The sequence below is a fragment of the Rhinopithecus roxellana genome, chromosome 17, assembly GCF_007565055.1.
Source record: "Rhinopithecus roxellana isolate Shanxi Qingling chromosome 17, ASM756505v1, whole genome shotgun sequence".
Taxonomy (NCBI): Eukaryota; Metazoa; Chordata; class Mammalia; order Primates; family Cercopithecidae; genus Rhinopithecus; species Rhinopithecus roxellana.
In genome coordinates, this window is record NC_044565.1 from 79,610,097 (window position 1) to 79,634,925 (window position 24,829).

Below are 24,829 nucleotides of genomic sequence, written 5' to 3' on the forward strand. Positions count from 1 at the left end.
ATTCTTCAACTGTCCCTTCTCTTTTTCGTGTTTTAGCATAATGATTGCATATGAATGAAATTAGAATTTCATATAGTATAGGTTTCAGTGAAAAACGATCTAATAACATTATTCTAATCTCTCTCTTTTTGCTCAAGGACTAGTGTCTTTTGTTGTGTTCCTTCAAATCCAGAGTTCCCAAATCTCCAGTACAAATGGCTATTATGCCTGTAAAAAAGCAAGTTGATCTCAGATTCATGCAGACGATAGGCTTACTCTGGACAACTTTGTAAGTGGTCTCATATTGTGTTATTTCCATGTGATGATTTTCTGATATAGTGGTAATTTGGTGGGATTTCAGGGTTTATAGACCGCTGTTTCACTCTAAGTCATTAAAACAACAAACAGGTTATGCTGGAGAGAATTGGAAGATATCCCTAGTTAGCTTTTGGGGTGATCGAATGTTAAGCAGAAGTGTATTTCTGGTTCCCGTTTTTGTTGAAGGAATGAATGGATGGATGATAAACCAATCGAAGACTCCCTGTCTATCAGAGGCAAGCTGTAGAGAAGCTTACTTAATAAATCTGCTGATAATAAATTTGTATGTACCAGTACTGCTGATTGGTCATGTACCATATATTGCTGTGCCTCGGATGTCCTTGCACTATTCCTGCTGCCTCATCTTAATCCAGTCCCTCATTGTCTTATACCAAAGATAACTATAACAGCTTTCTTGCTGGTCTCTGGCCTCCAACCTCTGGCTTCTTCCAGTTCACAGTGGGTCTAGCACTAGCTGAAAAACCTCCCCAAATGTCCTGTTAATCCTTTTGCAAGGACCTGCAGTGGCTTCCCATTGCCGGCTTCATCATGTTGAAACACTTTATTCTATGTAGTGATGTGATCATACTTGTTCTACGTCAGCCCAACTGAGTATGGCCCTGCACTTATTTATTATTTATTTATTTATTTTTATTCATTTACGTTTTGAGATAGGGTCTTGCTCTTTCTCCCCAGCTGGAGTGCAATGGTGCTATCTTGGCTCACTGCAACCTCTGCCTCTTGAGTTCAAGTGATTCTTGTACCTCAGCCTCCTGAGCAGCTGGGACTCTAGGTGCCTACTTGGTTCATTTTCATATTTTTAGTAGAGATGGGGTTTCGCCATGTTGCCCAGGTTGGTCTCAAACTCCAGGTCTCAAGTGATCTCCCTGCCTCAGCCTCCCAAAGTGCTGGGATTACAGGAATGAGTCACTGCTTGGCCCAGCCCTGAACTTTTATTTACACTCTTTTTTTTTTGGATCAAAGTTTATCCATCAAACAATTTGACAATATGTAGTGGGTCTTAAAATTTCTCCTATTCCTGGGGAAATAATTCTTAATATCGAAAAAAGTTCAGTGTATAAAGATGGTCACTGCGGTTATTTATATAATTAAAAGTCACAAACAGCCTAAATATTCAGCCGAGGAGAGTTAAGGGTGGCACAGCTTATAAAACATAGACATTAAAAATGATGTGTACAATAAGTTTGTTAGCATAGGAAGTACATTCACGCATCACTTAATGAAGGGGATATATTCTGAGAAATGCATCATTAGGTGATTTCATTGTTGTGTGAACATCATAGTGTACTTACACAAACCTAGATGTTACAGCCTACTATAAAGGTACACAGCTCTAGAGTATTCCCTATTGCTCCTAGGTTACAAACCTGTACAGCATATTACTGTACTCAACTCTGTTGGTAACACAATGATATGTATTTGTGCATCTAAACATAGAAAAGGTACAGTAAAAATAAGATATAAAAGATAAAAAATGGCTTACCTGTATATGGCACTTACCATGAATGGGACTTGCCAAACTAGAGGTTGCTCTGAGTGAGTCAGTGAGTGGTGAGTAAAAGTGAGGGCCTAGGATGTTACTTTACACTGCTGAAGACTTTATAAGTACTATACACTTAGGCTATGCTAAATTGAAGTATTTTTCTTTCTTCAATAATAAATTAACCTTAGCTTACTGTAACTTTTTAACTTTATAAACTTAAAAAATTTTAAACTCTTGACTCCCGTAATAACAGTTTAAAACAGAAATATGTTGTATAGGTATACAAAAGTATTTTCTTTTTTTATATTCTTGTTCTTTTTTTTTTTTTTTTTTTTTTTTTTTTTAAGAGGCAGGATCTCACTTTGTTGCCCAGGCTAGAGTATGCAGTAGTGCGATCATAGCTCACTGCTGACCTTGAATTCCTGGACTTAAGCAATCCTCCTAAGTAGCTAGGACTGCAGGTGCATGCCACCACACCTGGCTAATTTATTTATTTATTTATTTTTTTGTAGGGACAGGGTCTTGCTATGTTGCTTAGGCTGGTCTCAAACTTCTGGCCTCAAGTTATCTTCCCACCTTGGCTCCCCAAATTGTTGGGATTACAGGTGTGAACCACTATGCCCAGCCTTTATATCCTCACTCTATAAGCTTTTTCTTATTTTAAAAATGTTTTATTTTTTATTTTTTTTATTTTTTAAACTTTTTTTTTTTTGTTGTTAAAAATGAAGACAGAAATACGTATGTTAGCTTAGTCCTACACAGGATCAGGATCACCAATATCACTGTCTTCCACCTCCACATCTTGTCCCACTAAGAAGGCCTTTAGGGACAAAAACATGCATGGAGCTGTCATCTTCTAAGATAACAATGCCTTCTTCTGGTATGATTCCTGAAGGACCCACCTGAGGCTGTTTTCCAGTTAACTGTTTTTGTCAATAAGTAGAAGGAGTACACTCTAAAACAATGATAAAATGTATAGTAAATACACAAGCTAGTGACATAGTGGTTTATTATAATTATTAAGTATTATGTACTGTACATGACTATATGTCTTTGCTTTTATATGCAGTGGGTTTGTTTACACCAGCATCACCATAAACGTGTGAGTAATGTGTTGCACTAGGATGTTATGGCAGCCACAGTGTCACTAGGTGACGGAATTTTCTGACTCCATTATAATCTTCTAGGATCGCCATCTATGTGTGGTCCATCATTGACCAAAACATCATTATGTGGCTCATGACTTTATTTATGTTTCAAGAAGAGAGGAAAAATGCTAAACTCTATATACAGTATTGATGGCAGCAGCGGCCTGCCTGGAGCAGCTGTTGCCAAGATGCTGACTGCAGCGGGGGAGGCACAGCTGGGCTGCCTGCACCATGGAGCTGGCAGGAACCAGGAACAGGCAGGAGTCCCGCCCTCCTGGGCACAGTTGCAGCCTCCCTTGCTGCAGTTGTGACATGGGCATCTCTGTACTCTTGGGGGCCTGGGAAGGTCCCCCTACCCCTGTAGGCTTGGAGGTGTCTGCTCCCACTGCCTGGCTTCTCCCCATTCCTGGCACCCACTCCAATCTCAGAGAGAGGTTGGGGCTGAGCCCAGGTGCTGTTGCAGCCTTGCTGGGTATGCACATGCTTGGGGCAGCACTGACACACCAGCTCCCTACCACCTTTGCCCCCTCTGGACTTCGGGTGTCCATGAGCATGGGAGGGAGGCCAAGGTGGGGCTGGGGGCAGCTTGGTGCTGGCCTGTAGGCACCTGTTGGCACAAATAGCCTGAGTGTCATGAATAGTGACAAGAGGCAGACAGACTCTTGGGCGGAAGGAGGTAGGTCCCTGGTAAAGCACGACCTTCAGGCTGGGAAGGGCCTGAAGCCTGGGGCCTGGTCTGCTGGTCCCGCAGACTGGAGTGGGAACCTGTGGTGTTTTTTCTGGGCTCACCTATGGTCACCCATGGGACAATCAGCACACACTTCCTTCCCTCTGAGGCCCATAAATACCCCTGGGCTCAGCCAGACTCAAAGAAAGATGACTGGACGAACATCTGCAGAGAGGACCTACCCGTCCCAGGGTCTCCTCTCTGCTGAGAGCTGAAAAGAGACAATGGGATGATCAGCTGTGGAGAGGTGCTACCTGCCCTAGGGTTTCCTCTCTGCTGAGAACTGAAGAGAGATGACAGGCCAACCAGCTGTGGAGAGGAGTTACCCACTCCAGGGTCTCCTCTCTGCTGGGAGCTTAACACTAGTTGGAACATCCTGCCTATGGAGAGGAGCTACCCAATGGAGGTCTGCTCTGAGCTGTTCTGTTGCTCAATAAATCTCCTCTTCACCTTCCTCACCCTCCACTTGTCCACGTACCTCATTCTTCCTGGATGCAGGACAAGAATTCAGGACCTGCTGAATGGTGGGGCTGAAAAAAACATTTATCATTCCTTCATGTTACCAGAGGGTTTGGTTGTGGATGTTCTGCAGGTCCTGGGATCTGCTCCTCATACCTTCTCATTCTGGATCTCAGGCTAAAGGAAGGGCCTTGCTCTGGGACGTTCCTCTACTCACAGGAAGGAAAGAGGAGAGGCTGAACCAAACCACCCATCACATTTAAAACATTAGCATGGGTCAGCATAGGACACCCCTGTGCATGTTGCATTGACAAAGCAAGTCACATGGCCAAGCCCAGCATGACTGGGTCAGGGCAGTATACCTGCTTGGCAGGAGAGGAGAGTTATCTACCATAACCACCAGTAGCATTTTGGTGTACCTAGCCTTACAGACTTTTCAATATGCAAGAGCATGCGTACATATACACATGCATACTTTTAAAAAATGGGATGACACATGCTGTAAAATTACTTTTTTTCTTTTGAGATAATGTCATTGTCACCTAGGCTGCAGTGCTGTGGCATGATCAAAGCTCACAGCAGCCTTGACCTCCCAGGTCAGGCGATCCTCCCACTTCAGCCTCCTGAGTAGGTGGGAGCACAGGTGTGCACCAGCATGCCTGGCTAATTGTTGTATTTTTTGTAGAGAACAGGGTTTCACCCTGTTGCCCAAGCTGGTCTCGAACTCCTGGGTTCAAGCCATCTGCCTGCGTTGGCCTCCCAAAGTGCTGGGATTGCAGGCATAAGCCACCACACCCAGCTAAAATTACTTTCTTAAAATTTTTTTGATAGACATTTTTCTAGGGCAATATGTTTATTCTCAAATGTTCATTTAGAATTCTTACATTTTCATTTGAATACATAATATTCCACTTTATAGATACATCATAATTTCTCTAACCTCTCCCTCTAGTTATGGATATGTAAGCTGTTCTCTTTCTTTCTATTATAAATAGTCCTGCCATGAACATCTTTGTTCATATATCATTGAATACATCATTAAGATAAATTACTAGAAATAAAATCACTGGAGCATTCAGAATGCACTTTATTTTTGAGACAGGGTCTCACTTGGTCACCCATGCTGGAATGCAGTGGTGCAATGAAGGCTCACTGAAGCCTCAACCTCCCAGCCTCAGGTGATCCTCCCTTCTCAGCCTCCTGAGTAGCTGGGACTACAATGCCTGGCTAATTTTTTTTTTTGTATTTTTTGTAGAGATGGGGTTCCACCATTTTGCCCAGTTTGGTCACCAACTCCTGGGCTCAAGTAATCTGCCCCTCAGCCTCCCAAAGTGCTGGGATTACAGGTGTGAACCACCATGTCCAGCCAGAATGCACATTTTCAAGGCTTTTGGTAAATGTTTCAGATTGCCTTCTAGAAATGTAATTTACACTCCTGCCAAGGTGACAATTTGTACTTAAAAATAAAAATCTGTTTACTCTTCAAGTCCAAGTTTAAATTAAACTTTCCATAACTTGTTTTCCTAGTAACTCCAGCCAGATTGATTCTTAACATGGTACTTGAATTTCATAAGTATATGTATTTATTGTCATCTCAATTATAAGTTTCTGAAGGGCAGGGACCATTCCTTAAACTGTTTTATTTTCCCAGAAGGGATTTGCATACTCTCCTGGTTCATGTGTGCCTGGATAACATTTTGACTGCTTAACTGTTTTTTGCCTCCTAGTATTTTTTCCTTTCCTATCACTATACTTTCCTGTCCCTCCATTTTCTGATCCCCCATTAGGCAGATCTGTAGTTCACATTACCTCAGGGGAGGTACAAGGGGAGAAAATAGGGGTGATTGGGCACAGGCAGTAGCAGAATGCCAGTCTTTCTGGGTTTTGTTTTTAAAAGATGAAAGCCCAGAGATGGGAGAGAATTCTCAGGCATAGAAGCAGCAAGAGAGAGAGTGGGACTTCTTTCCAGTCTTAGGGATGAGTCCCCCAGAGTGGGGAGGGAGACAGGGGGCTGCCTGGGAAATTGCCTGCTTCCAGGCAGAGCAAAAGAAATGCTTCTACAGGCACTGCTTCCTGAGACCAGAAAGCGTTGTCTGCAGGAGCATTCAGGCTTGAGTCTCACTCTGGCAGCCACTGGCAGGAATGGGGCTCAGTCTTTGTTTTTTACACTACTTAGTTGTTTCTTCTTCTTCTTGTAGCCACTGACAGGAATGGCACTCAGCCTTTGTTTTTTATACTTCTTAGTTGTTGTTTCTCTTCTTCTTCTTCTTCTTCTTCTTCTTCTTCCTCTTCCTCCTCTTCTTCTTCCTCTTCCTCCTCTTCTTCTTCCTCTTCCTCCTCCTTCTTCTTCCTCCTTCCTCCTCCTTCCTCTTCCTCCTTCTCCTTCCTCCTTCCTCCTCCTCCTTCCTTCTTCCTCCTCCTTCTTCTTCCTCCTTCTTCCTCCTTCTTCTTCCCCCCTCCTCCTTCTCCTTCTTCTTCTTCTTGAAATATCCATCATTTGAAACTCAAGAGATTTCACATACAAATCCAAATATCTATCTTCTCTTGAATAAACCTGGAAGATTTGGTATTGCCAGCCACACTCCTACATGGAAACCCTTACAGGGAGTAAATAGTTGCTGTTCCCTTCAGATGAGTGGGGCACCAGTGCACCTGATTCCCACAGTCCCCTTCGCTATAGACATCCTTCCCCATCTGGCCTTGCTCATGTATAGCGTTGAAGCCTGGTCTAAGCAGCCTCTCAGAAAACTCCCGTGCCCTAGGTATGGATGAGCAACAGTGGAGCTCCAACCATGCAGCTCACTGGAACTTGTGTGGACAGTTAGGATAAGGATCGGGCGTCCACTCCCAATGCTTCAATGCCCAAAAGTCTTTCAGACTTGAGACAGCTTTTGGGATAGAGGTGGAGGCCCGAAAATGACTGAGGTTAAGTTTGCTCTCATCTCTTTGGGATGAGGCTCAAAATAGAAATGAAATTGTCTATGGAAACAAGAACTCTTCCATTTCTTGTACAGTTGAGCTTGTGATTTACGAGTCATACCCTATTCATATTTAAAACAAATCATGAAATATTTACCGAGTGTTTACCATGAGCAGGCACTGTTCCAGGCACTTGGGATACAGCTATGAATAAGACAAAACTTCTCTCCTTATGGTGATTACACTCCCTTAGCCCCACTGGTAAGACAGTCCTCCTTTAACTTATCTGAAGCATTTGGTAGAGTTAATGGCTTCCTCTTTGTTAGGACACTTTATTCATTTGGCTTCCAGGACACACACATTCCTGTTTTCCTCCTTCTCAGTGATTGCTCTTGTCTTTGCTGGTTCCTTTTATTCTTCCTGACCCTTTAATGTTGGAGGTCCCAGGATTTGGTCCTGCATGCATCTCTCCTCTTCTGTTATTATACTCACTCTCTTTGGGCTATTGTTTATTCTCCTAAACTTAAATAGCATCTATATGTTTAATGACTTCAAATTTGTATGTCCAGCCCAGATGACTTCATTGAAGTCAGGACTCCAACTGCTTACTCAACTTAATCACCTGGATGTCTTGGAGGCATTCCAGACTTGATGTGATCCCCAAACTTCTTTAAAAGGCCTGACCACTCTCTAGCCTTTTCCATCTCAGTTGGTGGCACCTTATCTTTTCAGTTGCTCAGGCCAAGCAACTTGGAGTCATTCTTGAGGACTCTCTTATACACACCATATCCAGCCTGTCTGCAAATTTTTTTTGACTCTACTTTTAAAATATATCCGGGATCCAACAACATTCAACACATCCCTTTCTACCACTGAGGTCCGAGTCACCATTCACTCTCACCTAAATTATTGCAGTAACCTCCTTACTGGTCTTTCTGTTTTTGCCCTCATCCTCTATAGCCTATTCTTCATACAGTACTCACAGTGATGCTGTTAACACACCAACTGTGTCATGTCTCAATCTCTAAAATCTAAGTGGCTTCTCGGTTGCCTTAGGGTAAGACCCCAGTAAGGAACTATATAAGTTCATTATGTCTCTGGGCTCATGGCTGGTCTCTCTCTCTCTCCTTCCCTCAATCTGCTGTAACCATATGACCTCCTTGCCCTTCCCCAGGGACCTTGTGTTTTTTGTCCTTTGCCTGAAATCCTCTCCCTTCTGATATCAGAGCTTCTCAGTGAAGCCTTCCCTGACTACTATATTATGATTGGACTAATTCATTCCACAAAACTGTCTATCCCCCTTCCTTGATTGATTTTCCTCCCATAGCACTTACTAGCACCTAACATATCATGCATTTTACTTATTTATTTTTAAATTTTTATCTTTTTAGAGAAAGGGTCTCACTCCATTACCTAGTGGAGTGCAGTGGTGCAATCCTAGCTCACTGCAGCCTCAAATCACTGGGCTCAGGTGATTCTCCCACCTTAGCCTCCTGAGTAGCAGGGATTACTGAAATGTACCACCATACCTGGCTAATGTTTTAAAATTTTTGTAGAGAAAGAGTCTTGCTATGTTGCCCACGTTGGTTTTGAACTCCTGGCCTAAGGTGATCCTCCTGCCTTGGCCTGCCTCAGCGCTGAGATTACAGGCAGGAGCCGTTGAACCCAGCCTTATTTATTTTATTAATCTCCTGACTTCCTCCACTAAAACCCGAGGGCAGGGTTGTTGTTATTACTGCTGAGTTCCCATCGCCTATGTTGTTGCTCAATAAATATTTGTGGAATGAACGAATAAATCAATGGATGAATCTTAGAGGAAATCTACCTGAATTAACAGTGGGTTACAGGGAAGAGGTTTGCTTGTCTGTTCCATACTCATTTATTGTGAACTGACGACATGTTGGCCCATGTGGTCATTTCTGAGAAAAAAAGGAAAAATAAGACTGTTCCCTCGCCATTTTTCAAGTTCATGTGGTGACATAGCCCTGCTTACCCAGAATCTGCCTGAAGGTCGAGGCTGGTTTACCTAAGCAGTACTACTTAGGGAGCTGTGGGGCGAGGGTGTCCATTTTTTTTTTCCCTGAAAATCTAACGCATTACGTTGTGTGCTTCTGAAAACCCTGTTTTGAAATTACGTTTTGGCTGGGCGCGGTAGCTCACGCCTGTAATCCGAGCACTTAGGTGGGCAGATCATGAGGTCAAGAGATCGAGACCATCCTGACCAACATGGTGAAACCCCATCTCTACTAAAAATACAAAAATTAGCTGGGTGTTTGTGGTGTGTGCCCGTAATCCCAGCTACTCAGGAGGCTGAGGCAGGAGAATTGCTTGAAGCCGGGAGGCGGAGGTTGCAGTGAGCTGAGATCGCACCACTGCACTCCAGCCTGGGCGACAGAGCGAGACTCTGTCTCAAAAAAATAAAAAGAAATGAGAAAGAGATAAACTTTTAATTAAGCCAATTTTACTGTTAGAATATCATGTAACTGCGTTAGTGGTTAGACTTAAGAAAATGAGGTTTTAGCATTACTTTTTAACTTATATCTTAATGAGTTTTTTCGCTGTTTCTGGGATAACAAAGATGTGACTGAATTGTACTTTTTGTAAGGAGCAGGCCAGGCAATATTCAAATTTGAATTTTAAAAGGAATCTCTTCCTGTCACTACAGCTGTGGATCAAAGGCAGTGTGGAGTAGCAGTAAAATGGTTAATTAAAGATTATTTTATGTTGAAATATGTTTTTCAAATGTTATTGTAAAGGAACCGAGGAGAACCCCACAATGTTGCATGAAAGTAGAACACTTGTTAAGCATTCACTTGGGACTCTGTAATAAGTGAAGTCAAGGTTCTTAGACAAAAATTGTGAATGTGGGAGGCCCTTATGGTTATAAAAATGACATGGGGTCCTAAACATCCTTCTAGAACACTAAGAGGATCTTGGTCCTACATTGTGGGGTGCTCAGTGCATTGCCTGTTAGAGGAGGGATTGGAATGGAGAACTGTACAGAGAGACTGCTATTGTTGGAGAATCAGTAGGCACAATGGGAAATAAGTACATCTTCTATATTAAGGTCATTCTAAATACTAATGATTTTGCAATAACATGATAAACAAATCAGAAATGAACAGCAAAAATTTCTTTCTGGGAAAACCACTGCATTAGCCTTTTCCCCATGCCTTTCCATGATTATCTGTGAAAGATTCTCTAGCATTTAACAGGAAAAAAGAAAACTTCTGGAGACGCAGGAAGAGTTTTGGTGGAAAAGACTAACAGAAGTTTTAATCTCAAACTCTGGGAGGTGTTTCGCCTCTGTAAGTAGAAGCAGATTTGATATCATTCCTTTAATTAAAACCATCAGATGCACAAAATCCCTTCTCAGTTGCCCTAGAAAACTTATTTTCCAACTCCACCTTCAAATGGCTTTTCTTCCAATGAAGCGTGTTATCGTTTATTCAAAAGACTGATAACCCAAGAGTCGCGAATAATGGAAAAATGACAAAACTTGCTATACATAATCAGTTGGCAAAGGAAGGAGAAACAACAGCTCCTTAACTGTTATAACATATATTTTTAAACTGAGCTTGTAAGTCAGTGTAGCTGCCAAGTCACAGATTTTCTTCAATCATCTCAAGATGGCTTAAAGCCATACAGATAGGAGTTTGTTGGTGAGTTTCTTCTACCCCGAGCTCTTGTCTTTGGAAATATTGGGCAGGGAGAAAGGGTGCTTTTAGAACCGAGCTGTGCAGGGTCACAGATCCTCTAATGTAATGCCAGCTGCACCCAGACAGTGACTTCCACCTCCATGAATGCAGGTAGGCACTGATACAGGAAAAAATTCAATGTTCTCCTGAAAAGTTGATTGGCAGTCAAATTAAGGTAAGTTAAAATGAATACTCAATGCAATAATGGAGCTTGATCTTTATAGAACTCTATGAAAAATCATTTTGCAAGATCAGGATTTCTTGGAGAAGCATGTTGATTCAAGTGACTTAAGCTGGAATTACAGCTCCACCCCTTATGGCTTTGTGAGTGTGAAGGGATTTTACCTTAAGGAATCTGTCTTCTCACCTGTAAAATTAACAGGTATTAATAAAATCTTGTTGGGGAAGTTCTATTAAAATGAGTTTATGAATATATAAGTGATTTGCTTATTAATTTTTAAAACTTATAAAACTGAAAAATATGGAGAATAATTTAACAGGTACCCATGCACCAACCACTATATTTAGAAGTAACATCTGCCTTATTCTTCCCTTTTCTTTTTTTAGAAATCAAATATTACAATGTATCCCATCCTTTTTCTTTCTTTCACAGATTTAACCATTATTCTGAAGTTGTATCTTTACCATCCATATTTTTGTTTTTATTTATTTATTCATTTTTGAGATGGAATTTCACTCTTTTCCCCAGGCTGGAGTGCAGTGGCATGATCTCTGCTCACTGCAACCTCCACCTCCCAGGATCAAGCAAGTCTCCTGCCTCAGCCTCCCAAGTAGCTGGGATTACAGGCGCCCGCCACCACATCAGGCTAATTTTTGTATTTTTAGTAGAGACAGGGTTTCACCATGTTGGCCAGGCTGGTCTTGAACTCCTGACCTCAAGTGATCCACCTGCCTCGGCCTCCCAAAGTGCTGGGATTTACAGGCATGAGCCACTATGCCCGGGCGCATCCCTATTTTTGTATGTGTATGTACCCCTAAACATTATATAGCATTATTTTGTAAGTTTTACATGTTTACATAAGTGGAATAGTTCCAAATCTTTTTGCAATTGTCTTTCATGCAACATTGATTTTGAGATTTAGCTGTGTTGCTCCATTAATAAGTAGTATATTTATTTAAGCTATCATCTTGTTTATATGTAATTATTTATTTCACCAGTAAAAAAGCTTGAGCTTTTCCTAATTTTTTTCTATTCATACAAGGTTGCAATGAATAGGCTTTGCATTTAGGAGTAAAATTATGGGCCACAGGGATGTACCTCTTCAGTTTTGCTAGATATTGCCAAATTACTCATCAAAGTATTTGTAGTAGCCAAGAGAGTTTCAATTTCCCCATATCTGCCTCAACAATTAGTATTTTAGATATCTTCTTTTTCTGAAGTGGTATCTCACATTAACTTCATTTTTGCTAGTGAGGCTGAGAAATTTTTAGGTGTTTCAGTTTTCTCTTGTGTAAATTGTCAGTTCATATCATTTGCCCATTTTATTATTGTATTCTTTGTATTTTTCTTACTGACTGTATTAATTTTATTTATTTTAAAATATATTTATAAGGGATACTATACCTTTTTCAGTTATATGTGTGACACATGGCTTATACAAAGTATAAAGTTTGCATTTTAAGTTAGTTTGTGTCATCTTTTATAATTTTAAATTTTAATATAACATTCTATTATAATCAAAAATGCAAATCAACCATTTCCTTTATGATTTGTGTCCGTGGCCTCTCTTTTAGGAAAGAATTCACTTCTCCATTGTCACAAAAATATTCTTTCCCCATTCTTTCAACATTCTAATATTTACACTTAGGATTTTAATGTGTCCATGGAGTGAGGTTGGGATCAGTTGTACTTTTTTTTTTTTTTTTTTTTTGCATATGGACAACCTTAGTTGCAGTGCCATGTATTATGTAGTCCATTCTTTCCCACTGACTTCTGATGACATCTTGTATTCATGTGATTTTTTTTTACCCTGAGCATTCTCTTCTATTTTACTCGTTCATTTTCTCTTTCTTTGGACAAATACTGTTTTTCACAAGTTTTTTTAGACTTTTGTTTTAAAGTTTAAAACGCCTATGTTAAGTTCAGGAGCACACATGCAAGTTTGTTATATAGGTAAACTTGTGTCATGAGAGTTTGCTGTACTGATAATTTTAATACCCAGTATTAGACCAAGTACCCACTAGTTATTTTTCCTGATCCTTTCCCTCTTCCCATCCTCTAACCTTTGGTAGGCCCTAGTGTCTGTTGTTACCCTCTATGTGTCCATGTGTTCTCATCATTTGGCTCCTACTTATAAGTGAGAACATGTGGTATTTGGTTTTCTGTACCTGTGTTAGTTTGCTAAGTGTAATGGCCTCCAGCTCCATCCATGTTCCTCCAAACAACATTATCTCCTTTTTTTGGCTGCATAGTATTCCATGGTATATATGTGTCATATTTTTTTTAATCCAGTCTGCCACTGATGGACATTTAGGTTGATTCCATGTCTTCGCTATTGTGAATAGTGCTGCAATGAACACACATGTGCATGTGTCTTTATGACAGAACGATTTATATTCTTTTGGGTATATACTCAGTAATGGGATTGCTAGGTCAAATGGTTGTTCTGTTTTTAAATCTTTGAGGGATCACCACACTGATTTCCACAATGGTTGAACTAATTTTACACTCCCACCAACAGCATATAAGGGATCCTTTTTCTCTGCAACCTCAGTAGCATCTGTTATTTTTTGACTTTTTAATCATAGCCATTCTGACTGGTGTGAGATGGTATCTCATTGTGGCTTTGATTTGCAAATGTCTAATGATCATTGATGTTGAACTATTTTTCACATGCTTGATAGCCACATGTATGTGTTCTTTTGAAAAATATTTGTTCATGTCTTTGCCCACTTTTTAATGGTGTTATTAGTTGATTTGTTTAAGGTCCTTATAGATTCTGGGTATTAGTCCTTTGTCAGATGCATAGTTTGTGAACATTTTTCCCCATTTTGTAGGTTGTTTATTCTCTTGAAAGTTTCTTTTACTGTGTAGAAGCTCTTCCACTTGTCAATTTTTATTTCGTTGCAATTGCTCTTGAGGGCTTGGTCATAAATTCTTAGCCTAGGCTAATGTCCAGAAGGGTATTTCCTAGGTTTTCTTCTAGGATTTTTATAGTTTGAGGTTATACAATTGAATTTAATCCATCTTGAGTTAATTTTTGTATATGATGATAGGTAGGGGTCCAGTTTCATTCTTTTGCATGTGGTTAGCCAGTTTTCCCAGTACCGTTTATTGAGTAGGGAGTCCTTTCTCTGTTGCTTATTTTGCTGATTTTGTCAAAGATCAGTTGGTTGTAGGTGTGCAACTGTATCTCGAAGTTTTCTATTCTATTCCAGTGGTCTACATGTCTATTTTTGTACTAGTACCATGCTGTTTTGGTTGCTGTAGCCTTGTACTATAGTTTGAAGTCAGGTAATGTGATACCTCTGGCTTTGTTCTTTTTGCTTAGGATTGCCTTGGCTGTTCATACTCTTTTTTGGTTCTATATGAATTTTAGAATTCTTTTTTTCTAATTTGGTGAAAAATGACATTTTGATATGAATAGCACTTGATATGAATATCAATGAATATTATAATTTGATATGAATAGCATTGAATCTGTAGATTGCTTTGGGCAGTATGGCCATTTTAATGATATTAATTCTTCCAATCTATGAGCATGAAATCCTTTTCCATTTGGTTGTGTCATCTCTGATTTCTTTTAGCAATGTTTTGTAGCTCTCCTTGTAGAGATCTTTCACCTTCTTGGTTAAATGTATTCCTAGGTTTTTTTTTGGGGGGGCTATTGTAAATGGGATTGTGTTTTTGATTTAGATCTCAGCTCGAGTATCATTGGTAAAAAGAAATACTAATTTTTGTTTACGGATTTTGTAACCTAAAACTTTACTAAAGTTGTTTTTCAGGTCTATGAGCCTTTTGTTGGACTCTTTAGGGTTTCCTAGGCATAGAATCATATAATCAGTGAAGAGAGATAATTTGACTCCCTCTTTTCCTATTTAGATACCTTTTATTTCTTTCTCTGGCCTGATTGCTCTGGCTAGGACTTCCAGTACTATGTTGAATAGGACTGGTGAGAGTGGACTTCCATCCTTGTCTTGTTTCAGTTCTTAAGGAGAATGCTTCCAGCTTTTGCCCATTCAGTATGATGTTGTCTGTGGGTTTATTATACATGGCTCTTAGTATTTTAAGGTATGTTCCTTTGATGCCTAGTTTCTTGAGGGTGTTTGTCATGAAGGGATGTTGGATTTTACCAAAAAGCTTTTTCTGTGTATATTGATCTGATCATATGGTTTTTGTTTTTAATTATGTTTATGTGTTGAATCACATTTATTGATTTGTGTATGTTGAACCAACCTTGCATTCCAGGAATGAAGCATACCTGATCATGGAGAATTAACTTTTTCAAGTGCTGCTGTATTCAGTTTGCTAGTATTTTGTTGAGAATTTTTATATCTATGTTCATCAGGGATACTGGCCTGTGGTTTCCTTTATTTGTTGTTCCTTTGCCAGATTTTGGTATCAGGATGATACTAAATTCAAAGAATGAGTTAGGAAGGAGTCCCTCCTTTATTGTTTGGAATAGTTTCAGTAGAATTGTACTAGATCTTCCTTGTACATAGGGTAGAATTTGGCTGTGAATCAATCTGGTCGAGGGCTTTTTATTGGTTGACAGTTTTAAAAACTTACCATAATTCAATTTCAGAACCCAATTATTGGTCTGTTCAAGATTTAACTTCTTCATGATTCAATCTTGGGAGTTTGTGTGATTTCAGGAATTTGTCCATTTCCTCTATATTTTTAGTTTATGTGCATAGAAGTGTTCATAATAGTCTCTGAATATCTTTTGTATTTTTGGGGGATTGGTTGTAATGTCACCTTTGCATTTCTAATTGTGCTTATTTGGATCTTGATTCTTTTTTTCCTTTTTAATCTAGCTAGCAGTCCATCACTCTTGTTTATCCTTTCAAATAATCAATTTTTCATTTTGTTGATCCTGTTTGGTTCTTTGGGTCTCAATTTCGCTTGGTTCTTCTCTGATTTTAGTTATTTATTTTCTTCTGCTGGCTTAAATAAAAACTTAAGTGACGTTTTCTTGGGGGGTTATCCATCACCTCACATATTTATTTTATTATTATTATTATTATACTTTAAGTTCGAGGGTACATGTGCACAACGTGCATGTTTGTTACATATATATACATGTGCCATGTTGGTGTGCTGCACCCATTAACTCATCATTTACATTAGGTATATCTCCTAATGCTATCCCTCCTGACTACCCCCTCCCCACAATAGGACCCGGTGTATGATGCTCCGCTTCCTATGTCCAAGTGATCTCATTGTTCAATTCCCACCCATGAGTGAGAACATGTGGTATTTGGTTTTCTGTTCTTGCAGTAGTTTGCTGAGAATGATGGTTTCCAACTGCATCCATGTCCCTACAAAGCACACGAACTCATCCTTTTTTATGACTGCATAGTATCCCATGGTATATATATGCCATATTTTCTTAATCCAGTCTGTCACTGATGGACATTTGGGTTGATTCCAAGTCTTTGTTATTGTGAATAGTGCTGCAATAAACATACGTGTGCATGTGTCTTTTTTTTTTTTTTATAATTATACTTTAAGTTCTAGGGTACAGGTGCATAATGTGCAGGTTCGTTACATATGTATACTTGTGCCATGTTGGTGTGCTGCACCCATCAACTTGTCAGCACCCATCAACTCGTCATTTACATCAGGTATAACTCCCAATGCAATCCCTCCCCCCTCCCCCCTCCCCATAATAGGCCCCGGTGTGTGATGTTCCCCTTCCCAAGTCCAAGTGATCTCATTGTTCAGTTCCCACCTATGAGTGAGAACATGCGGTGTTTAGTTTTCTGTTCTTGTGATAGTTTGCTGAGAATGATGGGTTCCAGCTGCATCCATGTCCCTACAAAGGACATGGACTCATCCTTTTTTATGGCTGCATAGTATTCCATAGTGTATATGTGCCACATTTTCTTAATCCAGTCTGTCACTGATGGACGTTTGGGTTGATTTCAAGTCTTTGCTATTGTGAATAGTGCCACAATGAACATACGTGTGCATGTGTTTTTATAGCAGCATGCTTTATAATCCTTTAGGTATACACCCAGTAATGGGATGGCTGGGTTGTATGGTATTTCTAGTTCTAGATCTTTGAGGAATAGCCATTTTCCATAATGATTGAACTAGTTTACAATCCCACCAACAGTGGAAAAGTGTTCCTATTTCTCCACATCCTCTCCAACACCTGTTGTTTCCTGACTTTTTAATGATTGCCGTTCTAACTGGTGTGAGATGGTATTTCATTGTGGTTTTGATTTGCATTTCTCTGACGGCCAGTGATGACGAGCATTTTTTCATGTGTCTGTTGGCTGTATGCATGTCTTCTTTTGAGAAATGTCTGTTCATATCCTTTGCCCACTTTTCGATGGGGTTGTTTGTTTTTTTCTTGTATATTTGTTTGAGTTCTTTGTAGGTTCTGGATATTAGCCCTTTGTCAGATGAGTAGATTGCAAAAATTTTCTCCCATTCTGTAGGTTGCCTGTTCACTCTGATGGTAGTTTCTTTTGCTGTGCGGAAGCTCTTTAGTTTAATGAGATCCCATTTGTCAATTTTGGCTTTTGCTGCCATTGCTTTTGGTGTTTTAGACATGAAGTCCTTGCCCATGCCTATGTCCTGAATGGTACTACCTAGGTTTTCTTCTAGGGTTTTTATGGTATTAGGTCTAAAATTTAAGTCTCTAATCCATCTTGAATTAATCTTCGTATAAGGAGTAAGGAAAGGATCCAGTTTCAGCTTTCTACTTATGGCTAGCCAATTTTCCCAGCACCATTTATTAAATAGGGAATCCTTTCCCCATTTCTTGTTTTTGTCAGGTTTGTCAAAGATCAGATGGCTATAGATGTGTGGTATTATTTCTGAGGGCTCTATTCTGTTCCATTGGTCTATATCTCTGTTTCGGTACCAGTGCCATCCTGTTTTGGTTACTGTAACCCTGTAGTATAGTTTGAAGTCAGGTAGTGTGATGCCTCCATCTTTGTTCTTTTTGCTTAGGATTGTCTTGGCAATGCGGGCTCTTTTTTGGTTCCATACGAACTTTAAAGCAGTTTTTTTTTTTTTTTTTTTTTTTTTTTTTTTTTTTTTTTTTTTCCCAATTCGGTGAAGAAAGTCATTGGTAGCTTGATGGGGATGGCATTGAATCTATAAATTACCTTGGGCAGTATGGCCATTTTCACGATATTGATTCTTCCTATCCATGAGCATGGTATGTTCTTCCATTTGTTTGTTTCCTCTTTTATTTCACTGAGCAGTGGTTTGTAGTTCTCCTTGAAGAGGTCCTTTCCATCCCTTGTAAGTTGGATTCCTAGGTATTTTATTCTGTTTGAAGCAGTTGTGAATGGGAGTTCACTCATGATTTGATTCTCTGTTTGTCTGTTATTGGTGTATAAGAATGCTTGTGATTTTTGCACATTGATTTTGTATCCTGAGACTTTGCTGAAGTTGCTTATTAGCTTAAGGAGATTTGGGGCTGAGATAACAGGATTTTCTAAATATACAATCATGTCATCTGCAAACAGGGACACTTTGACTTCTTATTTTCCTAACTGAATACCCTTTATTTCTTTCTCTTGCCTGATTGCCCTGGCCAGAACTTCCAACACTATGATGAATAGGAGTGGTGAGAGAGGGCATCCCTGTCTTGTGCCAGTTTTCAAAGGGAATGCTTCCAGTTTTTTCCCATTCAGTATGATATTGGTTTTGAGTTTGTCATAAATAGCTCTTGTTATTTTGAGATACGTTCCATCAATACCTAATTTATTGAGAGTTTTTAACATGAAGGGCTGTTGAATTTTGTCAAAGGCCTTTTCTGCATCTATTGAGATAATCATATGGTTTTTGTCTTTGGTTCTGTTTATATGCTGGATTACATTTATTGATTTGTGTATGTTGAACCGGCCTTGCATCCCAGGGATGAAGCCCACTTGATCATGGTGGATAAGCTTTTTGATGTGCTGCTGGATTCCATCTGCAAGTATTTTGTTGAGGATTTTTGCATTGATGTTCATCTGGGATATTGGTCGAAAATTCTCTTTTTTGGTTGTATCTCTGTCAGGCTTTGGTATCAGGATGATGTTGGCCTCATAAAATGATTTAGGGAGGATTCCCTCTTTTTCTATTGATTGGAATAGTTTCAGAAGGAATGGTACCAGCTCCTCCTTGTACCTCTGGTAGAATTTGGCTGTGAATCTGTCTGGTCCTGGACTTTTTTTGGTGGGTAGGCTATTAATTATTGCCTCAATTTCAGAGCCTGCTATTGGTCTGTTCAGGGATTCAACTTCTTCCTGGTTTAGTCTTGGGAGAGTGTAAGAGTCCAGGAAATTATCCATTTCTTCTAAGTTTTCTAGTTTATTTGCGTAGAGGTGTTTATAGTATTCTCTGATGATAGTTTGTATTTCTGTGGGGTCAGTGGTGATATCCCCTTTATCATTTTTTATTGCATCTATTTGATTCTTCTCTCTTTCCTTCTTTATTAGTCTTGCTAGTGGTCTATCAATTTTGTTGATCTTTTGAAAAAACCAACTCCTGGATTCATTGATTGTTTGGAGGGTGTTTTGTGTCTCTATCTCCTTCAGTTCTGCTCTGATCTTAGTTATTTCTTGCCTTCTGCTAGCTTTTGAATGTGTTTGCTCTTGCCTCTCTAGTTCTTTTAATTGTGATGTTAAAGTGTCAATTTTAGATCTTTCCTGCTTTCTCTTGTGGGCATTTAGTGCTATAAATTTCCCTCTACACACTGCTTTAAATGTGTCCCAGAGATTCTGGTATGTGGTATCTTTGTTGTCTGGTTTCAAAGAACATCTTTATTTCTGTCTTCATTTCGTTATGTACCCAGTAGTCATTCAGGAGCAGGTTGTTCAGTTTCCATGTAGTTGAGCGGTTTTGATTGAGTTTCTTAGTCCTGAGTTCTAGTTTGTTTGCACTGTGGTCTGAGAGATAGTTTGTTATAATTTCTGTTCTTGTGCATTTGCTGAGGAGTGCTTTACTTCCAATGATGTGGTCAATTTTGGAATAAGTGCGATGTGGTGCTGAGAAGAATGTATATTCTGTTGATTTGGGGTGGAGAGTTCTATAGATGTCTATTAGGTCCACTTGGTGCAGAGTTGAGTTCAATTCCTGGATATCCTTGTTAACTTTCTGTCTCGTTGATCTGTCTAATGTTGACAGTGGGGTGTTAAAGTCTCCCATTATTATTGTATGGGAGTCTAAGTCTCTTTGTAAGTCTCTAAGGACTTGCTTTATGTGTCTGGGTGCTCCTGTATTGGGTGCATATATATTTAGGATAGTTAGCTCTTCCTGATGAATTGATCCCTTTACCATTATGTAATGGCCTTCTTTGTCTCTTTTGATCTTTGTCTCCGTCTTTGATGGTTTAAAGTCTGTTTTATCAGAGACTAGGATTGCAACCCCTGCCTTTTTTTGTTTTCCATTTGTTTGGTTGATCTTCCTCCATCCCTTTTTTGAGCCTATGTATGTCTCTGCATGTGAGATGGGTCTCCTGAATACAGCAAACTGATGGGTCTTGACTCTTTATCTGTGCCAGTCTGTGTCTTTTAATTGGACCATTTAGTCCATTTACATTTAAGGTTAATATTGTTATGTGTGAACTTGATCCTGTCATTATGATATTAGCTGGTTATTTTGCTCGCGAGTTGCTGCAGTTTCTTCCTAGCATCGATGGACTTTACATTTTTGACATGTTTTTGCAATGACTGGTACCTGTTGTTCCTTTCCATGTTTAGTGCTTCCTTCAGGATCTCTTGTAGGGCAGGCCTGGTGGTGACAAAATCTCTAAGCATTTGCTTATCTGTAAAGGATTTTATTTCTCCTTCACTTATGAAACTTAGTTTGGCTGGATATGAAATTCTGAGTTGAAAATTCTTTTCTTTAAGAATGTTGAAAATTGGCCCCCACTCTCTTCTGGCTTGTAGAGTTTCTGCCAAGAGATCTGCTGTTAATGTGATGGGCTTCCCTTTGTGTGTAACCCGACCTTTCTCTCTGGCTGCCCTTAACAATTTTTCCTTCATTTCAACTTTGGTGAATCTGACAATTATGTGTCTTGGAGTTGCTCTTCTCGAAGAGTATCTTTGTGGCGTTCTCTGTATTTCCTGAATTTGAATGTTGGCCTGCCTTACTAGGTCGGGGAAGTTTTCTTGGATCTTTATCAAATCTTTATCTGTATTTAAAGGTTTGATAAAGTTTGCTTTAAAGCTTTTGGGGCATTTTTCTTGTGGCTAGGTCTTCACTGACCAATTTGAAAGTTTATATAGGATTTTACTGGTTTTCTATTTTTTCAATAGCCAATGTTGGCAATTTATATTTTTCTAGAATTTTCATTTAAGTTTCACCTGTATTGACATAAAGTTTTACACAACGTACTACTGTTTTTAGAAAATCCCCATTCTATCTATAGTTATATTCCATTTGTATTCCTAGTATTGTTTATATATTGCTTTTTTCCTTAATCAGTTTTCCGGAGATGTGTATTTCCTTTGTGTGTTTTTTCTCCAAAGAATCAGTTTATTGTTTTGCTGATTAATTCTGTTTTGTTTTCTCTTCTGCTTTTATATTTATTTATGTATTTTTATTTTATTTTAGGTTGTTTTTGAAAATGGAAGTCTCACTGTATTGCCCAGGCTGGTCCTGAACTCCTGGCCTCAAGCAATCCTCTCCCTTAGCCTCCTGAGTAGCTGGGATTACAGGTGTATGCCATCGTTTCCAGCTTACTTTCTATTTAACATTTCCTTTAAACTTACTTACACTGTTGTTCTTCTCACTTCTTGAGTTCCTGGGCTTGTTACCTTTCTGTCTTTTTTTCCCCCAACTCATGCATTTAAAGGTATACATATTTTGTCTTAAAGCATACTTACACTATGTCTCACACATTGTATGTTATGTTTTCATTCATATTTAGTTGCAAGTATTAAACATTTCCATTATTATTTCTTCATTAACTGCAAATGATTTAGAGGCATGTTTGTATATTTCTAAATGCATATTTTGACCTTGTAGTTGTTGGTTTTTAATTTTATTGCATTTTATAATCAGTTTAATGCTGTTATTTTGACTCTTTTAGATTTCCCTTTCTTTTTTAAAATCTACTTCTAGTTCCTAATTGAGCCTGTTGTCATATCTGTTGGTTTTGTTTTGTTGTAAATAATTTCTAAGCATTGGCTGTATTTTCGATTGTGAGCTCATCTTCAGTTTGACATTTTGCATGGGCCTCCTGTGAGGTTTGAACATTTCTCTTTAGGGTATTTTGCATTTATTTCTACCAGAAGCCCCAGGGTTTCAATAGTGCAAGACCTGTTTTTATGTTAATTTCTCAGTTTATTATTTATCATACAGGTAGTATAAATCTGACCCCCTACATTTACCTGTCACAGGCTTGAGGTTTTTATTTCTTTTCACATGAACTTTCTCTCCTTCCCAGAGCCCTTATAGATTACAAGATCTCTTACTGCTTGCCTGGACTGGTAAGAGGTTACCTTTCTGGAGTCCTAGTTTTGCAGAAAATTCATTTCTAGCTTCTTTCCTCTCAGTCTCTCAGGGGATCAAAAAAGTGCCTTCTATTCCTGGGAAGATGTTGAAATTCCAGCCCCAACTAGAATACCCCCTGAGTGACTGAGACCTCTGCTTACATGCTTGCTACTGTAGTTTTGAGTAACTGTTCATTTCTGTAATTCCCCTTTGAGATTGGCCATATGTTAAGAATGGTTTTGGTTATATTATAAAATTTCTAATTTTCTGAGAGAAGGAAAGATGTACTGTCTGATCAGGCAAACTTATTGGTATTACCAGTGTAGAATTTTATAAATGTAATTTAGAGAATGTTGTTATCTTGTGCTGTAAACTGTCATTTAAAAAATTATTATTCTTGTAAATAACTTTTTATGTATTGGGTTTTCTTAAAGTAGGCTAGACATAATTATTTTAAACTGAGTTCACTTAGAGAGGAGACATCTAAGTATGAATTATGGTTCTATTCCAAGGTTGTCATAGAGTCTCGGAAAAAAGGAAGAGTCTGGGCTTCAAGGAAATAGTATAATTTCATTTACTGCTGATTTATGGGAGTATTGAGATTTACATCACTATTAATTCTCTGGACCAAGATCAACTGGAGCCTGTTGGGCAGTATAAGCCCAAGAAACTCAAAGTGACATGTGCAGTGTTGTATGTCTAAAATGATGGGTTTTGTCATTTTGATAGATTGACAAACTTTGTACTTCTGTGCTTTTTCAGTGGGTTCTAAATATAGAAATGGGCTTATTTCCCCATATAGAAAATAATAAGAATTTATTTCCTAAAGAACAAAATTTTTTTCCACTCTAGGCCTGATTCTCTTTGACAGGATGAAGATTTTCTTGGGAATAGATGAGATTTCTTTTGGTTGGCCAGAGTGCCTGCTGAAGGCCCCAAATACTAGCTGATACACTCAAGTTAATATGGATCCCCTCTCCTTTGTTTTTAATATTTATTACTCATATGTTTTTATTTTGCATTAATACAGAAACTCATTTCAAAAAGTATGGGGCAGTTAGTAAACTCAGATAATTTCACACCAAAACTGCTTTTTTTGTTGTGAGAATAGTTTGACAGCTTAGAAAAAATTAGTAACTTGATTATGTGAGCTGGTACTTGAAGCTATTATCTGAGTTTAGGAACCGACTATGACAAGGAACCTACTAACAAGTGAGAATTCACACATGTTAGTACATTGAAAATATAGGGCTCATTTAAATAATTGGTAAAAATATAAAAAGGATTCTAACTAATAAATATCTGATTTTCTTCACAGATTTGAAATTGGCAAACATTTAGTCCTTAAAAAAAGAGTGACCATTGGGCTTACTTTCTGTTAAAATCTCTTTGTCTGGCCGAGCCCAAAAACTTCAGGGGAGATTGAAATAAAACTGGAGGGCAGGCAAGTCAACCATCGCTGTGACCAGGTGTGCTCTCATTTCCTTATGTGGTCTACATGAGGCAGGCCCTAACGCATCATCAGATCATTTTAACATAAACTTTGGGATGAGTAGGCAATTACTTCATTCAAGTGATGAGCAATCTAACAATTGAGTTATACTGAGTCTTCTTGACACTCTGCTTATTTCAACTCTTTACAGTAATTATTTAATACATTGAATTCATAGTGCATGAGTAGCCAAATATTTTTGACACTCTACTTGCCAGTAGGTATAGGTAATTCCTATTTCTAAACTTAGAGAATTGCACTCTTATTAGGATTTTATAGAAGTTATTTTGAAACACTCTCCCAAAGACAGCTAATGCAGTGGTTAGGGATACTGTCTGTGTTCAAATCCCAGCTTTTCCCTGTTGTGGGGTTACCTTTGGCAAAGTTGCTTCGGTGTCTCATTTTGGAGACAATAATAGCATCGCTCTCATTGGGTAGTTGGGAGAATTAGAAAGTACATAGAAAGCATGTGCCTCCCATGTAGTAAGCGTTCAGTGGTAGCCATTGTAATTAAATATGCATATATTCTGCATGAAAACATATGCAAAGAACCTAAAGTATAGCTCTTACCAACATACTGATTTTTGAGACAGTTTCTGTCATCCTCTTGGGAAAGGAAATTTATTTTTTCTCCTGAAAAAGTAAACAATCTAAGTTGGTGATTCTACCAAAATAAAAGTCTTTCTTTTTGGATATTTCAATCTCTTTAGAGTGAATCCTAGAAAACTAAGTTCAAGTTTTAGCTCTAGTTGTGCTTGGCTGATAGCTCCTATTTCTAATCCAGCATTTACTGAAATAAATTTGATTTTCAAATTTGGGCAAGGGAAACTTAAATATCAATTGTTGTTTTATTCATACTGCCCTGTCTAATTCCTTTAATTGTCTTTGCAATGTCATTTTACTGTTTCCCCACTGCCCACCCCTTCTTTTGCTGTTTAGAACAGAGGCTTTTCCAA